This window comes from Lagopus muta, chromosome 2 (genome assembly GCF_023343835.1).
Source record: "Lagopus muta isolate bLagMut1 chromosome 2, bLagMut1 primary, whole genome shotgun sequence".
Lineage (NCBI taxonomy): Eukaryota > Metazoa > Chordata > Aves > Galliformes > Phasianidae > Lagopus > Lagopus muta.
The window spans coordinates 9,529,284-9,556,738 of NC_064434.1; the positions used below are offsets into that span (position 1 = coordinate 9,529,284).

Sequence of the window (27,455 nt, forward strand, 5' to 3'; positions counted from 1 at the left end):
CCGAAGCTCTCTGCCTTTCCCAGACTTCCTGGGAAGTGTTTTGAACTTTATTTTTAAAAGCACAATTAATCACGGAGCAGAGCTTGAAATCAGTCCAAGTGCAATAAAAGCACCCGAGTGGGGCTCAGCCCAGCAAGCATTGTTTGCCACGGCCTGACTTCAGGCATCGGGAAACTTTTCAGATGTGCTAACTTTGCAACTCCTGGCTCCTGCAGGAATCTTAACTGCTACCATCTGTACGAGGGAATAGCAATGGAAGAGCAGCTCTCCCTCTCCCTTTACGTACATTCCTCGGAGCACCCATTTAGCACCCTCTGCAATTTCTCACTCTCGTTGACTGAAAGCTTCACCCTACAAAATTGCCATTTCTTAGTGCTTCCATCCCTCATGGGGAATTCTGAGGACCGGCAACATCTTTGCGGAGCCCCTCGCTCTCGCCCCTCCATCTGTTGCTGCTCTCCATGTGGTTTACAAGACGCTACAGGAAGGCATTTTCTCACGCTATTAAGTTTTCACTAGATGCGGAGGGGGATCAGGAATGCTTCGGACGGCGTAAAAAATCCCTTCTCGGCTCAGTTATTAGGATCTCGCAGCAGCAGCAAGCAAAATTATAGCCTCCATGAAATCTGAGTCTGCTGCCTCACCATGGGCACGGGGTGCTCTTCCAGGTATGCCTGGATGTCTCCCAGGCCACTTCTCCTTCCCTTATCTGCCTCTCTTTTTGGAGCAGAGGTTGGTTGCCTTCTGCTGCACATCCATCAGATACTGGGCTATGGTTTTGCTTAGCTGCTCTAAGAACAACACCAGCAATAAGCCTACTGCAATGAAAAGACCAGGGCTGTACCCTTGGGCTGAACCCAACAATCTGCCTGGATGTGCTGACTGTCATTCATCTCCAGGAGAACTCAGTTGGCTTTCCTTACCTTTGTTTCTTTCCCCAATAAACATCTTTGTATGTCCAGAAAAGGGCAACGAAACTCTGAAGAGTCTGGGGCACAAATTTTATATAGAGTTGCTGAGGGAACTGGGGTTGTTCAGTCTCAAGGAGAGGAGGCTCAGGGGAGACCTTGTAGCTCTCTACAACCACCTGAAAGTAAGATGTAGAGACGTGTGAGTTGGACTCTTCTCCCAGATAGCAGTGATAGGAAGAGGGGCAACAGCCTTAGGTTGCACCAGGGGAGGTTCAGGTTGGATATTAGGAAACATTTCTTCTCAGAAAGAGCAGTGATGCACTGGAACGGGCTGTGCAGGGAGGTGGGGGAGTCACTGTCCACGGAGGGTGGATGTGGTACTGAGGGCCACGGCCCAGTGTGGTCACAGGGATAGGTTGGTAGTTGAACTAGAGAATCTCATTGGTCTTTCCAACCTTAATGATTCCATGATTCTATGATCCTCATACATGGTCTCTATAGAAGGTTCTAATCATCCTAACTGTACTCAGCACTTGTAAAGTACTCTGCATACCAGAAGCCCCTCACAAATGTAAACTAGTCGTCCTTTCCAACACCTACATGGAGGTGAGCAGGAGCTACAGCTCCACTTTTCAGCTGAGGAGGCAGACAATGGAGGTCCATGGCTACAACCAGGGACACACAAGGGCTAGCACAGCTGGGATCAGGCATCTCTGGTTCCTAAACTATGCTTAAACCACCAAACCTCATTGCAGGGGCACACTAGAGGGGGTGGATCCAAACCAAAATGAGCAGTGCCCAGGACTATATATAATTTCTCCTGATTCTGCAAAGCTTGTGCAAAGTACAGAAAAGGCTGGTGTCATCCTGGGTTTATGGTCGTGTTTCCTTCCGAAACCCCACAAATCATTCAGCTCCCAAGTACTCAAATAAGTTCTAGAAATGAGAAGCTGTTGAAGCAGTGTATGTAAGCAGACTTTGTGCCTGGACAAGGACTGTGTCTATAGCATTGTATCACAATAATAACAGTAATGAAGAGCAATACTCAAAAGCAAGCCTACACACAAGGTCTTGAAATAGCAGATAGCTAATAGAAAAGCAGGAAGAACAGGGAGGGGGAAAAGGAGAAGCCCAGTAAGAATGACTTTGGTAATCTGGCCTTCTCTGGTGAAAGCTGAAAGGAGAGACTGTTTCCCTACCAGTCATCTCACTATGGCTAGCTATATTTGCACCCAAATATAAAGCTGAACTTCAGTGTTCAAGAGGCAGCTTTGTCTGCCTCACGCTCCTGGCCAGAAGAAAGCCAACTATGGTTGGGCTGAGCATAAAATCACCACATTTCCCCGTGTTTTTCATGTAATGTTCCACTCTGCATCTCCAGAACGTTTCCCTTTGTGTGGGTTCAGCTTCTTGTCCCTGTACAGTGGAGGTAGGGGAATGTGACTCAGCCCCACTCACACCAAGGAGCTACAGTCACCCTGCTAGCAAACCAGGTCTGATGTCCACAGGCTGTACAAGCCTCAGGCGATGTCTTCTGAGGGCAGAGCTGGTTTGATCACCACTGTGTCAAAGGGGAGACAGGATGCACAAACATCCGTTAGTCATCCTGGCTTCAACCCCACAGGATATCTCAAGTGACTGAAATGTAGGTGGAAAGCCAGCTTAAACAATACATCTGGGGATTTCAGCATTAGGTGATCAACCTCACAGAGGTCCAACACAAGATGGCCAAGTAGGTAACCCCAAATGACAGCAGAACAACCGCCAGACAGAGTTGCTAGCTCCTAATTGGTCTGGTATCACTGGTGGCAGCCAACAACCAGGCTTTATTATGATATTGTCAGAGCAGAGAAATCACCGTCATGGGGGAAAAAAGTCTCAAGGGCAAGATTTTCTGAATATGCAGCACTCCTATGATTCTGCTCCCATGCTCCCACCTCAGGACTCTTCTGGCTTCCAGATGAAGGAAAGCAAATTGCTGAAGGTAAAGCAAATTCCCATCCTGTGTGCCTGCAGGAGTTAGCAGAGAGAGGACAGCATGCAGAGAGCTGGACTGTTTTAGGGGAAAGAGACTCTGCAGAAGGCACAAGGTAAATTTGTGATAGAGAACTCTAACATCAATCCTCATATTTTGCTTGTCTGTTTTGCTTTTCAGCTGATTATGCAATTTTGAAATTAAGAAGATGATCCTGTCTTCTCCATTTTTCTGCCAGTACAGTTTCTGTGTCTGAGGACAGTTCCAAAAACAGAGCATTGGAAGTGAGATGTGAAATGAGAATTCAGATTTTACACTAGAGTTAGGAATTGTGAAGGACTGCTGGCTCACCCTCTCCACTTTCCATGCAGGACAAATCCACTGACTTCCATTTTCAGTGCTTTCTCTATTTGCTTTATCTGATAGAACAGATGTTTCTCTTGGAGATTAAAACGTTGGAGTGTTATTGAGCAGTAAAGAGCTAAAATATATTTAAGGAACATGGATGTGTCTAAACATGGTAAAAAAAAAAAGCAAGGATTTTACTATCTGACTTACACAGAAGATGGCAAGAGATTTATCTGAATAGCATTTGTAATGTATGCTAATGGTGAGTGTCTTAAAGGGAAATGAAACTGGAAGACAACATCTATGACAGCCGTGACAAAGTGGAAATAATTCAGTGTCACTCTTTAAGGGTGAGCATTTCTCAGCTCATTGCCCCTAAAACAGGCTCCAGCTGTATTTCATCTGTGTAGAAGAGTCAGCCATCGCCATTTCACAAACATCTTTCCATGAAGTTTTTCACTGGAAATAAAATCAAGACAATCTGCTTGAACTAACTTATGGTAGCCCTATAGAATGCCAGTGATGTGCTGGTGAATTTCGGAACTTTTACCCTCAGACATTTTCCCAGCTAGAAAGTTCTTCTTTCCTTGGATTCTTACTCTTTTATCCCCAGCAATGACAAAGGGACTGGTCACCTCCATTGTCACAGCCTGCTGCCACAAGCAACCTCCTTAATATCCACATAAAGTACGTACAGTTATTGTGTGCTGAATATTTTCTAGTGCTGATTTTCCTCATAATGCTCCTCATTTCAGGGAATGCTTGCAATTCCTTGTGGCTGATGGTTCTACAGATGTTGTACCACAGCCGTGATGGCAGCTGGAGCGCACAACGTGAGAACTGGAACTCTGCCCAAGGCATCTGCAGGAACCAAGGAAAATAATAGTCATTCTTATCTCATCCTATCCACTCAAATGCTGGAGTACACTCGTGGACTGCTGTGGCCAGATGGCAGCCATTGCAATTCATTTCTACTGTGAAGATTTTCTTTAGGATCCACACTGAATAGCATCCGCCAGCCTAAACTTACTCAGCTGGCCTGACTCGCTGTGATCATAGAATCATAGAATGGCTTGGGCTGGAAGGGCCCTCACACCCATCCAGCCCCAGCCCCCTGCCATGGGCTGGTTGCCCCCCACCAGCTCAGGCTGTCCAGGGCCCACCCCAGGGCTGTGTGTACCTCAAGGGATGGGGCACCCACAGCTCTCTGTGCAACCTGTGCCAGTGACTCGACACCCTCTGAACAAACGTGGCAGGGTTTGTGTCAGTCATCTCTTGATGAGAAAAAGCAAATAAAAGAGCAAAGAACATCCCTGCTCATGGCTGCAAAGGCAGCCATGACAAAGGCAGCACACGGTTTGCTCTGTGATTTGTAGTAAATCTTAAGAGGACTATTTGATCCTCAATATATTTCAGCAAGTGAATTAACCAGGTTTTTTGAGAGCCTTAAAAAATTGTCCATCCCATAATTTCTTCTTCTTCTTTTCAGAAAATTAACATCATTGGTATCAGCAGTGTCACTCAAAAGCAACCAAAATGTTGTTACCAGGTGGCTTTCCATTAAGATTGGCTGAAATGAAAAGACAAAACAAAACCAAAAGCAAACAAAATAGCTGAGTACACAAGAGAAATAAAAGAGGAGAAAAATGAAACATTAACCAATGGGAAAAAAAAATATATCACAAAATAGTTGCCATGTCTTCTGCTCTGCTACATCCTTTCTACTTGGAAATGGCCAGTCACAAGACCTGCCCGTGCCCTTCCCTTATCTTGGTAATGGATAAGATCTGGGATGAAAGTCACTCAGCTGAAACCTCTCCTGGAAATTAAACAGTTTTCAGTAGAGCATTCAACAGACTGCATCTTGAGACACAGGTGGAATTTCCACTTAGAAGTGTTGATATCAAGACTTTTATTCTGATCCCATTGGTTTTCTCCTCAGGCTGTTAAAACATCAACTTTTTTCAAAGTCTTACAAATATAATTCCCAGCAAGGTAAAACATACCTTTTGGGTGGGTTTTGTGGTTGTTTATTTTTTTATTTTTATTCCCCCCCCCCCCGCCAAAAAAAACAAAAAGCTTTAGGGTTTGCTTTGACTAGATATCAGGAAGAAATTCTTTCCTGTGAGAGTAGTGAGAAAGTGGAACAGGTTCACCAGTGAGGCTGTGGATGCCCCCTGTCTGGAAGCATTCCAGGCCAGGCTGGATGGGGCTGTGAGCAACCTGGTCTAGAGGGAGGTGTTCCTGCCTATAGCAGGGGATTGGAACTATATGATCTTAAAGGTCCCTTCCAACCCAAACCATTCTATGATTCTATGCTCCTAGCCAAATCCATGGGAAAAAAATAAAATAAAATAAAATAAAATAAAATAAAATAAAATAAAATAAAATAAAATAAAACAAAATAACACATCGATTTCATCAGCAGTGGATTTAGGCCGGTGCTTGGAAAATTCCTTCATGTAGCCTTTAATGAATAACAAATCCAGTTAATAATAATTGCTTTGCTCTTTTGGTACAGTGATGTACTCAGGAGCAATCATCATTACTTATCATCCTACCAGAGGTCTGCTCCGAGCTAGGTCAAGAGGCGCTTCTCAGCAGCTATTTCTCCTTTATACTCCAAAGGGCGGTACAAGAAGCCCTTGCAGACATGGGGTAAATGTTTGTATTCGTGCATCCTCGAATGACTTGAGCTCATCAGGCTGTAAGCAGCACTAGTATATGCTGCTGCAAGATATTATTCTTGTCTTTCTCTCTTCTGCACTGTCCTTTTTCAGGCTTCCTCGCCGTGACGTATCTTCCTTTGTACATTGTAGCTCTTATTCATTGAAAAGCTTCAGATATCTTAGCCAGCTTTTATAGTACCTAGCCCTGTGGAACCTCTTGGTGAGGTGAATCAAGTTCTGTCTTATTCCCCTCTTCTTCCTTATTCCCAGGCTGATTTTTAGAGAGAATAAAAGCAACGAGGTGCTCTGAAGAAAGGAGCAGTAAATGCTGTGTAGCAGGTAAGAAAAGCATCACTGTGTCATTTTTCTTAGCTCCTTTTCCTTCCAAACACGGATATCCATACAACTGTGCAAAAGTTCACGTGCAGCTATATATGTCCATACATGTATATGTAAATAAAACACTCTTTTTATGAAACTCATTTAATGGGGGGTTCTGTATATCCTAAATTTTATTTTTCTTCTGACACTGGAAAATTCCCTTAGGCTATCAACATCAGCTGCTTTCTGTTATGCTGCCATCTGTTATGTAAAACAGCTAGAATTCCTTTTTTCTCTTTTCCCAGTGGCTTTCCTGTTTTTCAGCTATGGTCAGCTCTGGTTAGTTTTGCCTTTTTAGCCCTCTTTTATGATGCAAAATAGCCTTTTAGTTGTTACATAATTATAACATTGTGAAATAGGATAAAAGGATTTACCTCTACATGGAAAGTGTGTGTTTATCTATGTCAGCCATTGGAAAAACACTTCTGCTTTCCTTTTGGATTGCAGTTTAAATCATGACATACTCCTTGGTGCATGTGGCATTTACAATGGGAGCATAGTGGTATACTTCAGATCAGAATCCAAATTCAGATTTTAAGACATCTTTGGAATATGACTGAGGTTGACCCAAGGATTTTGATTTAGAACTTTGATTTACTTAAGATCCCATATCCAAATGATGGTGCCAGCAGCTAAATATCCATACTATCTATGTTGCCAGTACTTAATGTAGCACACCGCAGATGGCTTTGAAGTCTTTGAAGACTTGTTAGGTTGGCACAGATTTTGAATATATGTGAAATATGCAGTAAAACAGACTGCACAGCTGTATTGTTATTCTAATGCTTTTCTTGGAACTAGAACTTTTTGCTTTTTTAGGTGACCCTCAGACAGTGCTTTGGGATAAAGCTTTCTCCCCACATCTTCCTGTGCAGGCTATACATTCTCAGTTTCTTTAAACTGAAAGAATGTTCACTATATATATGGGAAATGCAATTTATATCTGACCAACGTGTTAAAGAAAAAATGTGTCTCCAGGTTTTTAGGTGACTGCATTAAAACCAGGATTCAGTAGCCTGTAAAGATACCAAAGGCAGTGATGTGATGTCAGTCCCTCCAGCTCACCTTTCTCCTGGGGGTCTGTGCAGCTCCCTCTGGTCCCTCAGCTGCTGGAGGTCATCTTGGAGTCTACAAACTCCCAACACCACCACTCACTCTATAAATGTAAGTACTGGGGGGGAGGGGAGGTGGTGCTTTCCCATTTTTTAGCCTCTATTTTGAGCTAGATTTCTAGGAGGAAGGAAAATGTAATGGCACAGGACCAGCCACAGAGAATTGATGAACCTCTGTGGTTTTAAAACGAGCATTGACAGAAAGGTGTCTAGTCTACTGACTGGTGCAACTAGCTTTTCAGATGTGAACTGGGGGAACTGGGAAGGTCTGTGGTTGCCTCTTGGAGCAGACTGGGAAAAGCAGAGTGGAAGAACCAGTATGACTGCTCCAATCTAGGACTGTTCTATCTGCTGGCCTTCAATAGGTGAGCTGAAGAAAATACTGCAACAGTCATAAATTGTGTTGCTTTCTAAACAATGTGAATCTTTTTTTTCTTATTTTTTAATCTTTGAGAATAAAATAGACTCCAAAACTCAGAAACCCAGGGCAAAATCTGTCTGTCTCTGTATGTAAGTGCTGTACTTGCCATGTGCTCCTGTAGATAGATATCTGTGTGGCTCCACAAACTCACTACCTTCCCTGGAGAGCTCACAGAGTATTTAAGTGATCCATATGTGCTCCCTGAGAGCTGTGCCTCTGCTTCCAAGAAGACAGAGATAGCTCTCATTCTGCCTAAATTCAGATATGTAACATTTACTACCTAAATCTCAGCTGCTTTTCTGGGCAATAAACTTTTCTTCTTATCTAACTTTAGCATTCACCTTTAGAATCATAGAATCATTTGAGTTGGAAGGCAGCTCTCAAGGTCATCTAGTCCAACCCCTCAGCAATGAACAGGGACACCTACAGCTCCATCCGGTGCTCAGAGCCCCATCCAGCCTGACCTTGATTGTCTCCAGGGATGGGTACCTACCACCTCTGGGCAACCTGTGCCAGTGCCTCACTACTCTTATTGTAAAGAAATTTTTCCTCATATACAGTCTAAATCTCCCCTCTTTTAGCTACCACAGATAACAGAGAGAGCCCAAAACCAACTTAGAGATTTAGATGAAACTGACTGAACCTGGAGTCCCAGTGAGACAAGCAAAGTTGAAAGCTGGTAAGTGCACTGAGACATATCACAGTGGGCAGGGAAATGTCCATATGTGGGAGTACCAGCAACATGGGCAGCACCACAGCAGACCCAACATGCCAAAAATTGCTATCATATGCCAGTCACAGGTTTAATTAAAACACAGCTCCATAGAGATATTCACAATCAGTAAGGTTCCCTGCAGCAGATAAGTAGTGTTTTGGAGTTTCCTCTGCAAGAGTACTTGATGTGGGGATGCTTGCTGTGTGGGGAATTACCCTGACTTCAGTCTTGCAGCAACATGATGGTAGACTGAAACAGCTTCCCTCTTGTGGAAGAATTCCTGCTTTCTTGGATCGCTTGAGGCAATAAATAGTGACTTTGAACATTACACCTTTAAGATTGCTAAATATGTGGGAAAATTACAAATATACAGTTTTTATCCTATGCAAGTCCTCCAAGGCTGTATGTCATGCATTTACTGAATAACAAGGGGGAGAATACTCACTTGCTATGGCCCCTTGCTGTGTGCAAAAAGTTATGTCACATGGTTCTGTGGGCACGGTGGGGATGGGTTGATGGTTGGACTAGATGGTCTAAGTAGTCTTTTCCAACTCATATGATTCTATTCTATCATTCTGTGACACTATTTGTGCAGACATGGATTCACACAAATGTCGCTGAAATAGAAACTCTCCAGCTAGGAACCTGAAGGGAGTCAGTAACCAGCAAGTCACCCAAGCCACACAGCAGTGAGTTTGCTGCATGAGACATGCCTACTCAGAGCTTAAAGGCAGATATTTGGATGTTAGGAAATTTAAACCTGGATAGGAAGGGGGTTTTTTGCTATATGACAAATGTGCTGATAAATGTGTGATAAGTTACTGAAACTCCTCAGTCGTGACAGCAAGTTCAATATCCCAGACAGAAACAAGGATTTATCAGTCAGGAAAACCAATAGCTCATCCTTTCCATCACTTCTGAATGATCTATACTTGGACTGCTTCCTGCTCTGCTGACTTGTCCCATCCCTGAAGGTGGCTGCAAGTGCAGCTGTTCAAACAGTGTGCAGCAACCCTAAACCATGCAAGGAATGGGAGAGAATTCGTTTTATTACTCTCATATTCCTGCAAAGGAATTCTAGAAAGTTGAAATTACTTTGCATCCCTGCAATATTGTCTCTCTTCTGACAGAAAATATGCTAAGGTATCTTCAGTGCCCAAGTATATTTGTTTGTTTTATGATGACAGAAGCAAGGCCCACAATTGCAAGCTTCATAGAAAGAGCAATATTTACTGGTCAGCTTGTTTTCTTTATGAATTGAGAAGTGTTTTGAATGAGATGGCATAAGGTAATGGGAGGTTTGAAAAAAAATATATCTTGAAATCTACCCTATTAACAAATTAACAAATGCAGAGAAGGGGGAAAGAATTTCTGTGGACATCTTGAAAAAATTCCTTTAGTTGAATGCCATTTATGGCTCTTCTATCCACATACGACTTGATTTCCTTTCCTACAACATTTTTTTTTTAGTCCCTAAAGAAGAAGAATTCTCATTCCAGTAGGATTATTTTCAAGAAAACATTCCCAGTTTGAAGATACCTTAGCAGTATTTAACTACTAAAGGAAATTGTTCTTCTGGTCGTGTTAAAGAGCCAGAACTGTCTTGGGAGGTACACTACAAAGGGGGTCTGGATAATAGATAACACATCTAGATCACACTGGAAAGATTTGCAATCAGTTTAGTTGAGACTATAGCCTTTGCTAGTGTAGGCACAAGACACAATTATAAGCCCTATTGAAATATTCAGATCTTTAAAATGCTGGATTAGTAAAGTCAGCAACCCGAGCACATATTAGAAATATGATTTTCAGACCTTTACGTGCCAGGAGTTGTTTTTTACTAACCAGGTCCATTGGACCTCATGTGTGCTTCAAGCCCTGCCTTCAGAAGAGCAGCCAGATGTACAACAGAGAGAAGTCCTGGCTGACCACACTGCACACTCCTTTGCCTTTGACTGTTCCTCCCATAGCTCCCACCTCCCTGTCTGTTTGGTCTCTCATTCACTTACTTTCACTAAGTACTCCCAATGTAGTTTGAGGCCTGTGGACAGTACTCTATTACATGTGTATATATATATATAACATTTTCAGAGGAATAACAATTCATTTGCAAGCGGGAATGACCTGTTTTTCCTCTTTGAGCTCCCTACAACAAGAGCTGCTAACGAGTCCACTGGGAACTAACTGATCTTGCCTTTCTCTTTCTCTCTCCCCTTGACCTTCCTGGGGCTCCATAATTTCTAGGGGTGAGGTTCCTAGTCATGCTGAACCTTACTTTCTGAGACATACAATTCTGCATATTCTTTCTCTGCTGCTTTGAAACTTGTAGCAGAAAAACATGTCCTAGCAGGTCTAATAATCCAAATTAATTCCTCTTAATTCCTCTAGTTCTTTAGGTCATCTACGTTGGTCCATCAGGAAACTGTGGAACACAAACCAAACATGGTTTAGTGGGGAAGACCAGATCGAACAAATATCTTTCCTGTTAGGACACTCATGGCATCATTTATCACCTGCAGTGAGCCCACCTCAGCTTCCCAGCTCTGTGCAATGTGTGCTGTTCTTCCTGTCTGCAGAATGCCTAAGTTGAGAATAACTCAGGCACGGCCACAGGGACAGCTGGAAAACTCTTGAAAGGAAGCATAAGTTTTTCAGTTCTTTCTGTGCAATTTGTTCAGCTTCGGAAAGGAGAGCAACATGCAGTGGCAAGTCTAACTGTGAATGGTTTTAGGGAGGGTGAATCTGTGGGTGTAGCTGTCATCCAGTGTACCCGAGTTCACAGCACAGAAGGAAAGAAGGAAAAAAAGAAAGAGAATGAAAGAAGGAATGAGAAAGTAAGAGAGGGGATCTTCTATAAGTTGTTTATTATTTATGACTTTCCACACAGCCTAACTGTCCTCTCTGAATCAAAATATGAGATTTAACATTAAAAAATGTACTTTAACATGGCAAATACCATAATGGTGGAAATACAATCACAGCTGTCAGTAAAGTGAAATGGCTCAAGGGCAGGCAGCCCTGCTCTGCAGACAAACACCAAGCAACACTCCATCCGAAATGCTAATAGACCGTACAAAGTCTTATGAATATCTCTGGATAACTTCTGCTCTCAGAGAGTTCAAACCACATCTGACCTCTGCTGGCCACTTTTTTTCTAGTCTCTCCATTTGCAGAAAACCCACTCCAGCTCCCCAGCTGTGTCTGAGTGTGGCAGATATTTTGCTGGTGACTATTTTGGTTCTCTTTCAGTAGAGGAATTATACCAAGATTTTAAGCAACTGAAGAATATGACCAAGTTTTCCAACTGTTTTGCAAGCCCTGAGCAGACACCAACACTTTAGAAGGTAACATCTGGCAGAGTGAGGTTTATGACCAGTGTCCCAACAGATCCCCAGGCAGTGTGGCCTCATTTCACTCCTCTGCCTGGGAACACCTCAGGTGAGGTTTCCCACGACCAACACACCTTACTGCCACCCAGCCACCGGGGCAGCTACGACTGCACTGACAGAAGAAATCCACGCTTTGCTTATGGTATACCTTGTGGCCAGATTATTATTAACAGAGATTTTCACGTCCATACTGTTTAATTATGTTTGTTTAAACCAGAATTGACATTACCTGGTTGTTTTAAACTTACAGTGAGTGCAGAGTATCCACAAGGCATCGTGCCATCAGTGAGGGATGACTTTTCCTTTTCGACTGCAAAACTGAGTCAGAAACACGCATGACAGGTAGCTTATTGGTTCAGTACATCACTGAAAGGCATCCACATCCCGCAGCAATGGGTGTGTTATGGGGACAGCACAAATAAACCACGGCAAAATGCATATTGCAGAGGTACGGGTTCCCACGGGCACCCTAATGTTGTGCTCAGCCCTCACCAAGAGCCCATGTCCAGGTAAGCCATCCCTCCCACTGAGAGCTGTGGGGTGTCCACCCCACTCCTTGGGAATAATAACCATATGGTTTGGGGTAAACATCTGACAGCTACATCATCGTTGATCACAGTCTCTCAAAGTCATTTCAGACATCATTGTTAGCATTTCTCAGAATGCCCAAGCCCTGTTTAATGGCAGAGTTTGTGAGCTCTTGGGCTGTAATATAAAGCGTTTTGTGCAGAGTAATCAGCAGCTTCACATCGACTTCAATGTACTTTCCTCTTTCATGCATCTATATGTATTACAGGTGGTTTCACACTGTAATTCTTGGCTAGCCACAAACGCCTGTAGACATTTAGATGCCTGTCCCCTGTTAAAAAGGCCACAACACTGATTTCTCAGTGTTATGGCATCAATGCAACCTCCTATTTGCATGGAAAGAATCACTGACACAAAATACCAGCACATGACAAATCCTAAAATCTTTTCCTGAGCACAAGCTCATCAAAATCAACAAGAGCAAAGATGTAAGGATCACTCACATAAATGTTTCAGGTCTGTTCTTTCAATCTACATCTCTTAAAACAAAGAAAACCTTTTAAAAATGTGTCAGATCAGTTTGCTTTGTGTCTTTTCTTGCCAGCATGAAGAATGCCTTGATGGTTGCACAATCACGGTCCTTCAAAGAGTAGCTGTGATTTTGCTTAAAAAAAAAAAATCATAATGCTGGCTTAGACATGTAGACTACACTTACCTTTGGGATGAATGAGATACTTTCTGCCTATCAAGCTGAAATCCTTGCCATAGTTCTCAGATTTTAATGAGCACAAAATCTCTGTTGGAAAGACAGGTTAGACTTGATTTATTCTTTTTTTTTTTTTTTTATAAGATGAGAAAATGCTGTCAGTAGCAGTGGGAAGGAGGCAACACGTTCATTGGTTACAGCAGATACAAGATCATAGAATTGTTTCAGTTGGAAGGGACCCTTGTAGACCATCTGGTCCCCCTCCCTGGCAATGAACAGGGACACCTACAGCTCCATCAGTGCTCAGAGCCCCGTCCAGCCTGACCTTCAGTGTCCCCAGGGACGGGGCATCCACCAGCTCTCTGGGAATTTTATGTATGGGAAAAGTATTAGAGCAGTGTGGATTTTACCTTTTGTAGATCTGGAAAATTTAGTTCATAGTGGGGAACAAATGCCATACATTGATCTCACTCCTAACAGTGCTAGGGACGGTTTTGTCATTCGTTCCTCAGAAGCAGCTTTTATTTTTCGTTCCATGCCCAAGAGTCGCACCTGAACAGCTCAGGCTTTCAACTCCACAACACGCTCTCGGTACACTTACAAAACAGGCAGTGCAGAAAACCTGGTTTTTCAGATTAACCTTAGTGTAGGCAGCCCTGAAGGAAGAGGGAACAGAGTGCACTATCTAGCTAGCGGGCAGCCCTGGAAATCAAGGACTGCAGACTGGATTTAAGAGCAGCAACATGAGCTCTTAGTGTAAAGCAAAAGGAGATAATGTGATTCATGGATGTATAAACAAGGAAGCAGTGAATAGGAGCGGGGAGCTGATCTTATCTCTCTCTACTGCTCTAGTAAGCCTAATACTGGCATAGTGTAAAAAGTTCTGGTGCCTGTGTTTAAAGTGGGAAAAGCTGGAGATAAGTCAGGAGAGAGGATGAGAGAAAATGCCTCTCTCTAGTGAAAGCCTGGAAGGGATCTCTCCACTCATCTTATCAAGAAGATGGAGACGTGACTTGATTAAAGTGTACAAGTACCACCACAACAAGATAATAGCATATGCAAAAGATCTCCTTCATCTAGTGGAGAAAGCGCAGCAGGAATCAACAGCTAGAAGCCAAAGCCAAACAAATTCATACAAAGAAACCCAGGCATGCATTATTAATAGTAAGAGCAATTAATCCTGGGAACTACTTACCAAAAGAAGAGTTGGATTCTCTGTCTCTTGATGTTTTCAGATCAAGATTGGATGTCTTCCTAGTAGAGATGCTCTAGGCAAACCCCTATGAAAGAGAAGCAAGGTGAGACATAATAACCCATGATATGCAATCAGACAAGTTGACTGGGTGATCCTTTTGTTACTACTCACTGGCTCTACTTCTGCTGGTAAATTAGTGCCAGAACCCAGGCCCAGAACATGATTACGTGCACTGTTAAATTCAGAAAGAAGACCCCCACATGTCGTTGTTCTATGCCACCTACCCGTCTCCCAGACACACAGTTTGGGAAGTAGCATAGTCCAGGACTACGAGCAATTTGGATATGGTACCCTGTTTTGGAGAGGAAGGAAATGTTATATATTTGCCAACTAGACAGTGCCAGAAGGCCTCAAGGCCCAAGAAACAGATCCTTGCATTATTTTGGTCTTAGAAGTACCCTTTCAGCCTTTGGATATGATAAACCAACCTACATGCTTCATTTCTCCTCTCGCGGTCAGCAGAGCACTGGCACTGAATGCTGTGCCATGCTTGGCAGGTTGCTAAAGGCAGTAAAGCAACCCTGGCCATGTTACCTGCTTAGATTATGCCAGAGGTCTGGGGGAGGAAGGGTGGGGGTGGTAGGGTGCTCCTATCACATGTGGGTTTGTGTAGCCCCTTCTGAAAGCAACAGCAGCAATCGCTTCCCCCAACCTTGTGTCTTGGTGGGAGCAGCAAGCTTGGTGCACACTGCTCCTGTCTGCCCATCCCACCTCTTCCCTTCCCACTTCTCAGCTCCTTTTTTTCCATTGCCAGGTCTGGATGCTCACGCCTTTGTTGGCAAACTCCATTTTTGCCTGAATTACTTGTAAAAGCTCAAGACAGCATTGGCTGCACAAGGCTCAGTGCCAAGCAAGTGAAATGCCTGTGAATCAGATATTCCAGAGCACCTCCCAGTAGGTGGAATGATGTTGACACACTCACAGCTTTGATGAGCCCTAAAAGGGAAAAGGGAAGAATGTTCTGACATATTTTGAATATTCAGAAAGGATAATTGTTTCCTCCAGTAACTGACATTCCACAGGGGTAGTGTATTCCTGCCGGTCATGTCCATACTAGACAGATACACTGGAGCAGTGCTTCCCACACAACCCTCACAATTAGGCAATGCGGAACCTCATAACTGAGATCTTTCAAATGTCAACATTCCTCTTCCAGTGCTCGCTCGCTGCTCATTAGCACCATCGAGTTAATGTGTTTTGTTCCTGATGGTGGTGACGTACAGGGACCCAACTGCTACCCTCGATGTCTGCTGTAACAGGAGAAGGAAGAGTGCAAGAAGTGTGTTGAAAGGTTTACCATCTCATCTCAGGTATCCCAAAAGGATGATCTTTGCTGTTTTCAAGTGCTGGAAACATTTCTTGCCTCTTGAATATTAAACAGATATTAATCCTTGGGCACTTTATCTTGGGGAAAAAAAAACACCATATAGCCTAACTACAGTTTTACCATTCTCTAAACCTACAGTGAAACTGCATCTACAATGTGCTGGTTTCCAGCACTACTGAACCTGGGACAACAGTAAGTATTGCATGGTCCGAAAAGAGATGGGAGCTGTTTCATGGAATTATTTAATTCGTTAATACATTCAGTGGAAAGAAATATCCAGAATACTCATGTAGTGTTGGCAAATGTTGTCATTTTCAATGTCTCAAAAAGCTCACAAGAAGCGTAAAATAATTTGCAATGTGTTTTTAATTAGTTTTGCAACAGCTCACAGGTTTCGTATTTTTCGTGGGTTTGACTGCTCACTTAAATGAGCTAAACATGCATCTTCAAGGTGAAAACCAGCTTATCTGTGCTGTGTTCCAAACCGTAACAGTGCTTAAAGTGAAACTTAAATTATGTCACAGTGAAGTGATGGCTAATAATTGCATGCATTGTGATATACTGACTGAACACAGTCCTGTGAACAGTGAAAAATATGCAGCCGTGCTTTTCATTTTTAAAAGAATTTGAGATAAGTTTCAAGACTGCAAAAAAAAGATTTTTTTGTGTGTGTATTTGCAACTCCATCTTCAGTCAATCCAGATCTATAACACATACAAATACATTACATGTGGATTTTCAAATGGAATACACTGAGTTGCAATCAGACATTCAACCCCAAGAAAAATCTGACCATGTCTGTTAACCAGATTTTTATGAGACCAAAATATCCCTTGCTTCACAATCACGCCTTATTCGTGCTTTTTGGCACTTCTGAACAACTGTTTTCAAGGATGAAGTACAGGAAGGGTAAAATTAGATCAAAAATCTCTGACCAACACCTTAGGAACTCACTGAGAAATGCAACCGCTTCCATCAAACCACGCATTGCTGCATTGGTTTCACAAAAACAAGGTGAAATACCCCACCAGTTTCATGTTTTTGCTGCCCTCTTTTTTAATGTTTTAATTATATATATATATACATAAAGAAGTTTTGATACTTACAGACATTAACTATACTTTTTATTTGGCCCAAATACAAAATTCACTTCACTCAGTGTCTCCCAGACAAGCCAAAAGATTGGACACCCATGCATTAGAGCAAGCCTCTACATAAAGACCCAGACTTCATCACCATTAACAAATCAACCAGCACAACACTCCCAGGAGAAAACTAAATAATATTGTCCTTTTTTTTTTTTCTAGTTGAAGAAATCGAGACAGAAAAGCTAAGTGCTTTTGCTTCACAAGACGTCCAAAGAAAACAGAGAGCCAAAGGGCAAGCCTCTGTTGCTGTTTGCTGTGGGGAGACACCAAATAGCTTTACGAACTCTGCATTCCTCAAAAAGAGATATTTTCCTCCACACTGAGTAGCACGGTGCCAGGACTAAGTTAGCAAAAAGTGCTGGGGCTGGGGAGTTTTATGTTACATATCTCCTCAAAACACCCAAACCAGCCTTGTGCCCTCATGTGCATTTGACTTGGGGATTGTCAGAATCCAGAAGAAAAACACTACAGCTGCAGCACGGCAACGCAGAAAAGACCCTTTCCAGTCCTCTTCCACAAGCAGAAAGATCCTCTGCTGAAAACAAGGTCATCTATCTTAGATTAAGCTTTATTTTTTTTGGTGAAACTCACATCACTCAACACCTGGAGGCAATTTCCTAAGCATCTGCATTTTTACAACACGCAGCCAAGGTGGGATGAAAGGGCAAAACTTACTCGGCTGTCAGAAAAGCTGGCACTCCCAGGCTTGGCAAGCTTGCTTTGGCAGAGCAGCATTGCCATTTGCAGGGTATCCGTGCAAAGCTTCTGGTTTAAGCAAAGCAACACCAGGGCTGTGATTCCCCCTTTGCTATGCAGAATGTACACATTTTAGGAAATTTCAGTCACACAAAAGTGGGTGTAATGCTGAGCAGCAGCACTACAAACAGAGGATGCAATTATACTTGCAAAGTGTACAGAGCCCCGCAGGTTGGCCATCTCTCATTCCTGACCTGAGTCAGTTTGCAGTTTTTATCCTTTCAGTTCTACAAGCAACATGTAATTGGATTCTCCTTCCTCCCTACCGTGTTCCCATGGGTTACAGTAAGTTAAATGTCCTTGAAGAAATAAAAGCGTTTCCTGGATTTAAATTTGCATTTCAAAAATGTTATGAATTTAAAAAGACGGGCAGAAAAAATGGATCCCTAGAAAGTGTTATATTGGTCTTATTTAAGATAATTATAAAGAAACAATCAGAATACTACTCTTATTTATGCCAGTGTTGATTTCCATGCTGTATAGTACCTCATACCCCCTTGAGACATTCAAAGCCAGGTTGGATGGGGCTCTGGGCATCCTGCCCTGCTGGTTGACAACCAGCCCTTGGCAGCCAGTTGGGATTGAGTGGGCTCTGAGGTCCCCTCCAACCCAGATCATTCTGTGATTCATTCTATTGCTGTAAATACTGAAACTCTTGTCTATGTGAGATGGCATAGCATTTTTAGAGAAAGCCACGGGTGGATCATGTCTGTGAAGAGGCACAACACCGGTCTCTAGTGTTTTTTATTGGTTTTTATAGAGCATAGATAGCAAAGGCCACAATATGTGGTTGACCACCTGCCTGATCCTGGGAGCATCCATCACCACTTTGAGCCTCTGCTGCCCTTCATCCCATTTCTTTGGTCTCACCTGCTTACCTCTGTAATACTTCTGACGTGTTGCTACGCTGGGACCACTTTTGAACTATGCCTCCTGTAAACTCTAGCAGCCCAGACTCTAACTCCCATTCAGAAACATGAGAAGCTAAATGCTCTGTTTGTATGCTCTGATTTCAGCAATGTTTTCCTGGTCACAGCAGCAAGCCTTAACAGAACTTTATTAGAGGGAAGGGCAGGAAACGAAAGGAAGCCTTAGCCTGGGAAACTAAACTAAAAGCCATCAAGCTCCAGCTATACTCCTCAGTGCAGTTCTTAGGAATTACTTTGGATCCAGCCCTCTGCCTACAGACATGAGGGTGCCAAAGAGACACTGCCACCTCCTCCCAGGCCATGCTCCCCTTGCAGCATGCCCATGCTCATGGCAGTTCAGTGACATGTTCCAGGCCTGTGCCTGTCCCAGGATGTCAGCTTCACTCTCCCAATGGAGTCCTCAGGCTAGACATGTGCTCCCGGTTGTCCCAGGTCAGCATTCAGTAGCTTTCATGCCATGGGTTTTGCCCTGGACTGCTGTGGCTTGCAGGAGTCTTGGGCTCCACTGCTTAGCAGTGCTACCTCTTGCTGGGGACTTGCTCTCCTCTGCAGTTCTCATGCTCTCAGGCCACCTCCTCACAACCTCAGGACCAACATAACTCTGGTATCAAACTATAGTTCCCTAAGGAAGCTGAGGGTGGCTCTTCTGCCCACTCATTGTCAGGGCCAATGTCTTCCCCAGCTTTTTGTTGTGCTCAGCTACCATTTTAACAATGTGTACCAGCTGTCTCATGCATTTCCATTTTAGAAGGACCTAAAAAATGCAAAGCTGATGGCTATTACTGATGTAATTAACAAAATAATGGCTTCAATGATACAATGCTACATGGTTCCTGTCCCAGAGAACTGCAGCTCTCGAAATGGTCAAAAGTGATGGGGGTGCAAACAGGAGAGTGGGCTACATAATACCAGTAGGTAGTGAAATGTTGAAGTATTGACTTCTTTGCAATGGACAACGAGGTCGGTAGCACTGGAAAGGATTAGCAGATGACCACATGAACATGATGGAAAGGGATGGAAAGGTGGTGCAGTGTGAACTGGATGTCTAAATGTGGGCAGAACTGCGTCCAGTGAGCGCCATTCCTGACTGCTGGGGGATGTCCAACAGCAGCTCACAGAACAGCAGAACATCCAAGAATTCAAGTATATCACAATGGAGATAACACTTTATTAAAAAATAAAAATAAATAGAGACCACTCCGTGTGTGCAGGTGCCACAGCCTCCCTTCTCTCTCGGGTGGGAGTGAGGTTTTGGGACTTTGCAGTTTCAGCGTGGGAGTTTCAACGGAGCTCTGTGTGGTTCTTCACTAAATAACTCCTATTTCAATCTATTTCTTTACCATCAGAAGAATCATTATGGACAAATCCTATGCCCCTTTCTTTCACAAATGACTGCCATGAGCTCACTCATACGCATGTGTCCTGCATTGCTTAAAGTTAGTAACTTCAGGAAACCAAAATCAGGACCTTAGCCATTTCTTTCTCAGATTCTCATTTCCTGATTTCACTTCACGCTATTTGTAAGAGGAAAACAAGTGAGGTCTTCAACCTTTCTGTCTGTGAGGCAATTAATTCCTCTTTTTAATTGCAGGGGTGTTTTGCAACAAATGGTTTAACTTCTACCCAGGTTGTCCTACATCTCCCATGGCTTCTCAAAATCTCTCGCTGCATGGGGCTCCTTATCTCCCACATTGTTCCACCTCTGGAAAACACTTCTGTGGGCATAACTATTATGTCAACCGTGTTTTAAAATCGTAGAGGCTCTAAGCAATGCTCCTCGCTGTCAGACCCCACTGCATTGCCATGAGGATGGAGACAGCCTCCTATTGCCCCTGCTAAATATTTTCCATGTTGTGAAGGTGGCCTAGGCCAGAGTTTAAATACTCTGTCTACAAACAGCTGGACATTCAGACAGAGGCTTAACTTTTAGTCTGTCTCATCGTGCTGAGTATAAAAAAAAAGTTTCCTGTTTATTGAGAAGTAGAACAAACAAGTACAGTGGAAATTCTGGCTTGCGTTGAACCAACAACAATAACAACAAAAGAGTAACACGGGGTCTTATGGAGAATAAAACTACTTTTGTCACTGTCTAAAATATTTTTTATCTAAAACAAAATGTTTTAAGACTTTTGGGGGAGATAGAACTTAGCCCTCAAAAAAGCTTTCTTTGGGAAATTTTGTAAATTTTAAGATTAAAAACGCCTTTTTGTAACGAAAAGTGAAGAGTTATGGTTGGCCAATACCAAGAAGAAACAGCAAAGTAGTATTTTCAAAAAGTATTCCTGTATTTTGAAGGTAAACATCTTTGGCCAAACCCTACCCAGATCTGTAAATAGACAGACTCTTTCCAAAGCAGGTTTCTAGAAGTAAGTAGCTGCCACACCTGGTTGAAGGACCTGGCCCATTCAGTTGTGCTGGAGTAGACAAGGGGCTTCTCCCTCATTTTTTTCATTGCTAAGAATCATGGTTTTCTTTCCTGTGGTGAAATGATGGATCAGTTTTTCTGTGCCCCACCTTTGAGGAGGGGTGAACTCAATTGCAAACCTGATTTCCCATTACTTTGATCTTCCAAGCATGAAGGAGCATCTTACGAAGGGGAGCGCTACCAGCAAACCTATGAGCACTTCCCATTTTTCTGGCTTCCCATCAGGATGCTGAAAGAGAAAGTGGTGAGAGAGGAATTATCTAAGCTGTGTGGCACAGTCTCTTGTGGACTAATTCCTGCAGAAATAAAGCCAAAATTATCCTCTGGATTTCAGTGTCTTGCTGTCCAAACAAACAAACAAAAAGACAAAAAACCCACGACAGAAAATAAAAGATTTTGGGTGAGCTAAACATGAGGGGATGCACTTGTCACGAAACATGTCTTTAATTAATTGAGCTGCAGATCAGTTACACCATCACAAGAGCTACCAGTGGGTTTTTGCTGTTTCAGCACTCCTGCAGACTTGGGATGGGAAGCCCAAATCATTGCCTTTATCTGCTGCTCTTGTGAAAAGTGAAAAGCGAGGGACAGGTTTTTCAGGGATCATCGTTAACGGCTGCAATTGCTTTCAACACAGCTCACACCCAAAGGCAGGTCAGTGAGCATGATCTTCACTTCCATTGGAAATGTACTGCGAATGACGGAGATGAGATTTTATGTAATGCAGAGACCTGGTGCAGCACTCAGCAGGCAATTTACCGGACCCTGTGATTTCACCTTGCACGAAGAAGCAAGGTTACTTCACTCAAAGCTCACTCCCGCCTCTACAGTATCATCGAAACAGAAAGTTTCACATGATGTCTGCATCAGACATACTGGTTATCAATGGCACTGCAATGCACCGATGCTCACGGGAATGTAAGTTTTACAGCCAATGCATGCATCATAAACTCACACAAAAACATGCTTTCCCTGTATTTATGGCTGCTGTCACGCACAAGGCCTTATTCTTGGATTCTGTAATCATTCCCTTCTCTGGGCAGAAGCCTTAATACCGACAAGATAAATAAAACTGAAATAAATGCCAAGGGAATATTGGCCTCAGCATAAACTGTCTAAATTCCAGCTACCTCAGCTGGCACTTTGCTTGTATAAGTCCAAGTGTGACCCCAAATGCTCAGTCACTGCCACTTAGGTGCTATGGGGAAAGCTGAGCCGCATCTCCCCAGCAGCTAATTCTCTAAAGCGTGTCATGAAGCTTAACACATGGAAGGGCAGGACTAAGCTTTACATCACTTTTTAACTCAACAGCTCATTCATTCAAGTAAGATTTACCAAGACATTTTGCAACTCTGCTGCATGCAGTCATCAGGGGCGTGTAACGAATATCTGATCTGCAGGCTGAAAGATTTAATTGGATGTAGATTGCCTTATGACCGTGGCCAGAAAGCAAACAGGGACTGAGCACCAAATGAGCTTGTAACAGAACGTGTCGAGGTCTCTGACTCAGTTTTTGCCTTACATAAAGGAGAAATGCTTAAGAATTGTGAAACCTTGGGAATTACACAAGCAGGCTGTTTAATACTTTTATGGAACTTACAGGTCTTTTCTGTACTGCTTGTAGTTCTTATTATATTCTGAATACTTCAAAACCAGAAATAAGAACTGCAGGCAAATCTGACCTTGATATGGCTTTAGAATAATGGAAAATTATTCAGGTTGGAACAGGCTAAACCAGGTTATTTTACAGCGCCATTTTAATTCATACAAAACATAAGAAAAAAAATGCAGAAAAAAAAATAGATCATCTAATTTTCTCATTTCTTACTGAAAAATTGTGAAAGAGTTTAAATGAGTTTAATTTTCAGCAATCCTATGGAAGCATTTCTGCCTCCACTTGAAAGAATCTCCTATTTTGAGAAACCAAACGCATTTATTTACGTTACCACAGAGCATTTCAGAAAGTTACAACACAGAGATACAACACATCTGTTTTCCAGCCTGCAGTTTACTGAAAGTGTCACATAGATAAAGTATAATATTCATTCCTAATTATATAAGAATCCAATAATGAAACTTGACACGTGGATTAACTGAAAGAACTTCTTTTTTCCACACTTAGAAGTTCTGAACATATCATCAAGAGGTAAAATCAGAAACTTCAACATGCCCCACTATTGCTCAAAGCTGCTGCGTGCAAATGGGGTGAAAGAGACAGTGATGTGAATTTTTGTACGTGGGCACATGCAGCCATTCATTTTATAAAAAACACTGGAATAAAACCAAGTGAAAATGCGTTTGTAAATGTAGCATAAGTACTTGATACAAGGAAATGAAAGTGATCTGGAGAGTTATGGAAATTAACATATTTTAACCCAGAAAATTGCTGAGCATTATTTCTGGTAATGGTGACCCAACCCTACTCAGTTCCTTAATATAGTCACCTTGGCCATGGACATAACAGCCACTGGAATTAAATTTAATTCTTAATTACAGCTGTGTAGTTATTAGTGAGCTTAATTTGTGTATTTGTTTTATGAGTTAATTAGTTGTGTGAAACTAAGAATAGTTTCAGGCACCTACAATTCAAGAAACTTGTAGATGTGGTACTTAGGGACACAGTTATTGGGCAGCATTGGTGGTAGTGGATGGTTAGAAGAGATGATCTTGGAGCCCTTTTCCAACCTCAATGATTCTGTGATTCTATGATTATAGGAACTAGCAGTACCTGTATTGTGCAATACCAAGCATTGCCTCTCCACTGATTTTATTGACCAGCAGGGAATAGAATCTGAATTGCCATAACGGGGGGAAAAAGGGTCATATTTGTGTTCCTGTATTGCCAGCGTTACTAATTTCCACTTAATCTGCACACTGAGCATCTTTAGGGTTGCAGTAATTCTTGCTTTCAATTCAGTAATTGTATTTCTCTGCTTCTTAATAGACACATATAGACAAAGCATCTCAATTTGATTTGAGTATTTTGACATCTCCTCTGACATCTTTACACCTTAAACACATCAATAGCAAATCACTATCCTTATTTATTATCTCCAGCAAAAGCATTGGCTTCAGTCTGGACATGAGTGTAGTAACTTCTTTCTTTGTGAAAGGGATGATTAGGTCTCTGCCTCAAAGGTCGAAAATGACTAAAAAAAACAATTAGTGTAACTGCAAGGTTTACTCCTCCTTATTTATACCGTTACTTACACTGATCTTTCATTAAAAAATAAGGAAATTTATATATGTATGAACACATTAAAGATCACTTAGTTTTGCTGAAAACAGATGTCACAGTAATTAGTGCCACTCTGCTCACCAATTTTAGATGGGTTAATTGCATGTATTACAACACAGTCTTGCACTGTTTTAATTTGTGAGTTTAGGCTTCCTCAAATACAAAAAAGACATGAAAGGGAGAAAACAAAAGTCAGATGTTTTGCTGATAGACTCTGCTCAGCTCAAAGAGGCACTTTGGGGGGTTGGTGATACTCCAGCTGCTGGCCCCTGCATGGTTTACAGACTAAAGCCTAAATAATGTGAAGTTGTCATACCACTGCTCTGTATTTATGCAGTCTGGACATTCTCAAGCAAAGTTTTCAGCTAGGAAGACCTTGGTGCTAAACACAGAAACGAAACAAAAGGATAAGGGCCAGTGGCAAAAAGCCACAGGTCCGCATGGCTTAGTGGGCCTCAGGCTTGGCTGCCCCAGTTTTGGGTCACAGCACATGTGACTTGGACAGGGAGAGCAAAGGACAGGAGGGGCTGGGAATAAATGTGTTTGGGGGAGGAAACTGAAGGAAGAAAACTTTTTTTATAGTGGAGTAGAAAGGTCATATGGTGGAAATCCAACATGAACCTTGTGAAAGTCTAACTGCTCTACCTCCAATGACTGCATGATCCTTCCTTAAGTAACCGAGGCTTCAGCCAAGAGAAGTGTCTAAGTTTAGGCTTTGTTTAATGCTATCTTGAAGTGCTTTGCTGAATCGGGGCTTATAGCATCAAGCTTGGAGCACAAGATTTATCCCACCTGATTTTAGGCATTTGCAAAGCAGGTATCTGCGCCAGAGCTGGTGCCCACTTGTTATCAGCAGGGAAACACAAGCCTTGCCAGGGCATGTTCATTAGGCCCACTCTACATTGGGATAAGAAATACCATGCAGTAGAAGTGCTAGGAAGCAGAGCTGAAAACAGTTAGATCCAATGTAAACATCTACAGCCTCCGTATCTACCTCCACATACCCAAACCACAACAACCTCTGATGACAGATAAGTAGGAAAAAAATGCACTAGTTGTAATGTATCAGGCCAATGCTGACTGAATTTTTACAGTCAGATGGGCAAATGAAACTGAAAATTCTTTTCTTTGTGAAAAAGTTCCTGTTTTAATTGTTTTTAAGACAAACAATGGAAGGAAAGAATAGACCATTATGATTTCCATGTTTAAAGCATTGTTTCTTTCATATTTTCCTCATCTGAAATTGCCTCTCTTCCTCCACTGGCTACTGAGGGTTCAAGACATTTCTTTGCTGCAATATTCAACTCAGAACTGGTATTTTCTTTGAATGCTGTAGAGAGCTGCTCTTCTTGTGCAAGGAGATGGGAAGCAAACTTCTGAGAATTACTGCAAATTTGAGAATGCCTGGAATCCCTGTGGAAAATAACTGCAAGACCCTTAGTCCTTGTTATCTCTGAATGTGCATATTTTTGTTTGGTTGATTAGCAATGGGACAGGATGATAGATGAGCTGGATACTAAAGCATCACACTGCTTCGCTGCCTCTGGGAAAATGCTGGTTCCAGGACAAACATTACCGAACTAAGAAGCTGCCTGGTCCTCAGTGTAAACCCATGGTGGAGCCAGGGAATATGCAGCAGCTGCAAACACATCAGCAGCAACTGCAGTTTTTGACAGTACAATGCAGTGGCAAATACTCTTCACTTATACATGACAAGTTGGTGCTTAATGTGGTCTGATACCTAGGGAACAAGTCAGGGACGCAGAGGAGTATGGTGGGACTGTGGCATTGGTTGATGCCACCTATTCGAGCACTGATCTGGGGCAATATGTCGAGATTAAAATGGCGTGACATTTCCTTTTATGAATAGTGGTGAAAGATAGACAGCTCCAGAAAACAATTCATCCTATCCCAATAAAAAGACATCAAATATGTGGTTTGAATCACTGTCTGAATACAGCAACCTTTCTAGCAGCAAGAAAATCACCCAGATTCTTAGCCGAGTTGGACACTCCAGTCCTTACACGCTGCTAATATAAATGATCGGCTTCTTAGCACTGCAAAGGTGTTTTTCTCTGCACTTCTGCAAAGCCCACAGAAATGTGGACCATGCTGAGGTGGCTGCTTCTGTGTGCTGTCACAGGGAGGCTGATAGCAGAGCTCTGGACTCAGTGAAATCTCAGAATTCACATATAGGACCACAACACAATTGTCTCTGTTGATGTTTAAAGCTTTCCAGTTCTAACACACATCAGAGTTTCTACTACAAGCAGGAGCCTTGGAGTTGCATTAGAGTTGAACCTGGTAAAGGGTTTGTTTTACTTGGGGACAGATTCTGTCTGGGTGTTTTGTGGGACTCAAAGAAGAGGAAATGATTCATTGGCAAAGTGGGGAACAGACGCCTTGACTCAGTTTCCTGATCTAACCACTAGACAGTTCCTCTAGCATTTTCTTAGCATATCAAAAAGATGGATTTGCTTCTTCTTAAATCCTTAAACCTCAGCAAATGGTCATCCTGAATTATATGTCCAGACTTCCCATGCTGCCCTTTAAGGGAAAATCTCTAGGTCATAATCTATGTGTTTGTATAATGAGTTCCAAAACAAGAACATTTGCTTAACAATCCCATTGATGATAATGGAATCCAAATGCTACGTTTGCTGCACTCACATGTTCAGGGGCTGGACTTTGGGAGCTGATATATCTTGTTTAGGGCACAAAATTCCAAACATTAGAAGCATTTTGCTAATTTTCTTGTGCCTAATTCTGTAAGATACTGGATGTGTACTAAGAAACACAAAAAGATTAGATCTGCATGGAAGCAAATCATATGTTCAATCAAATAGTTGTAGAGTTTCACCTCCCTTCCACTAAACAGAATGTCTCTATATATCTCTAGCCACTATAAATTGTTTCTACTTTATATAATGACAATTCACGTAGTGCCTTATGATACATGGATGCAGAAAAATAAAACAAAATAGTAATTACATTTAAAATGACAGTCATACCTGAGAGTCCTGAAATAAACTCCACTGCCACCAAGTTGTCTCAGAAATGCCATTTCTTTTATAAATAATTTGCCCTGAAGAGAAAATACACTATTTCCAAAACCAGCCTACTTACATTGACAAACCAGTAGATTTACTCCGCAGGACCTTTCCAGGGGCTTTCAGATTTGTGTCCTGCGAAATATTTCCCCACGGCTGCACTGCGGGCTGT

The 27,455-nt window shown here is 42.4% G+C and overlaps 2 long non-coding RNA genes across 3 annotated transcripts in view; one reads left to right on the forward strand and one right to left on the reverse strand.

Annotated features, from left to right (window-relative positions):
* LOC125688736 (uncharacterized) overlaps window positions 1–19,909 on the forward strand; it is a 69,891-nt gene extending 49,982 nt beyond the window's left edge. The window contains exons 4-7 of one of the 2 annotated variants that reach the window (XR_007374855.1): window positions 6,174–6,242; window positions 7,263–7,448; window positions 15,567–15,720; window positions 17,045–19,909. This is a non-coding gene — a long non-coding RNA (uncharacterized LOC125688736). Of the gene's footprint in view, window positions 1–6,173; window positions 6,243–7,262; window positions 7,449–8,398; window positions 13,233–15,566; window positions 15,721–17,044 lie in introns of those variants that run through there. The other variant, XR_007374856.1, reaches the window with a different exon arrangement.
* LOC125688737 (uncharacterized) lies at window positions 1–27,455 on the reverse strand. The gene is made up of 4 exons (XR_007374857.1): window positions 27,360–27,455; window positions 14,351–14,435; window positions 13,165–13,245; window positions 1–4,095 (listed from the first exon to the last, which is right to left on the reverse strand). It is a non-coding gene; the product is annotated as an uncharacterized LOC125688737 (long non-coding RNA).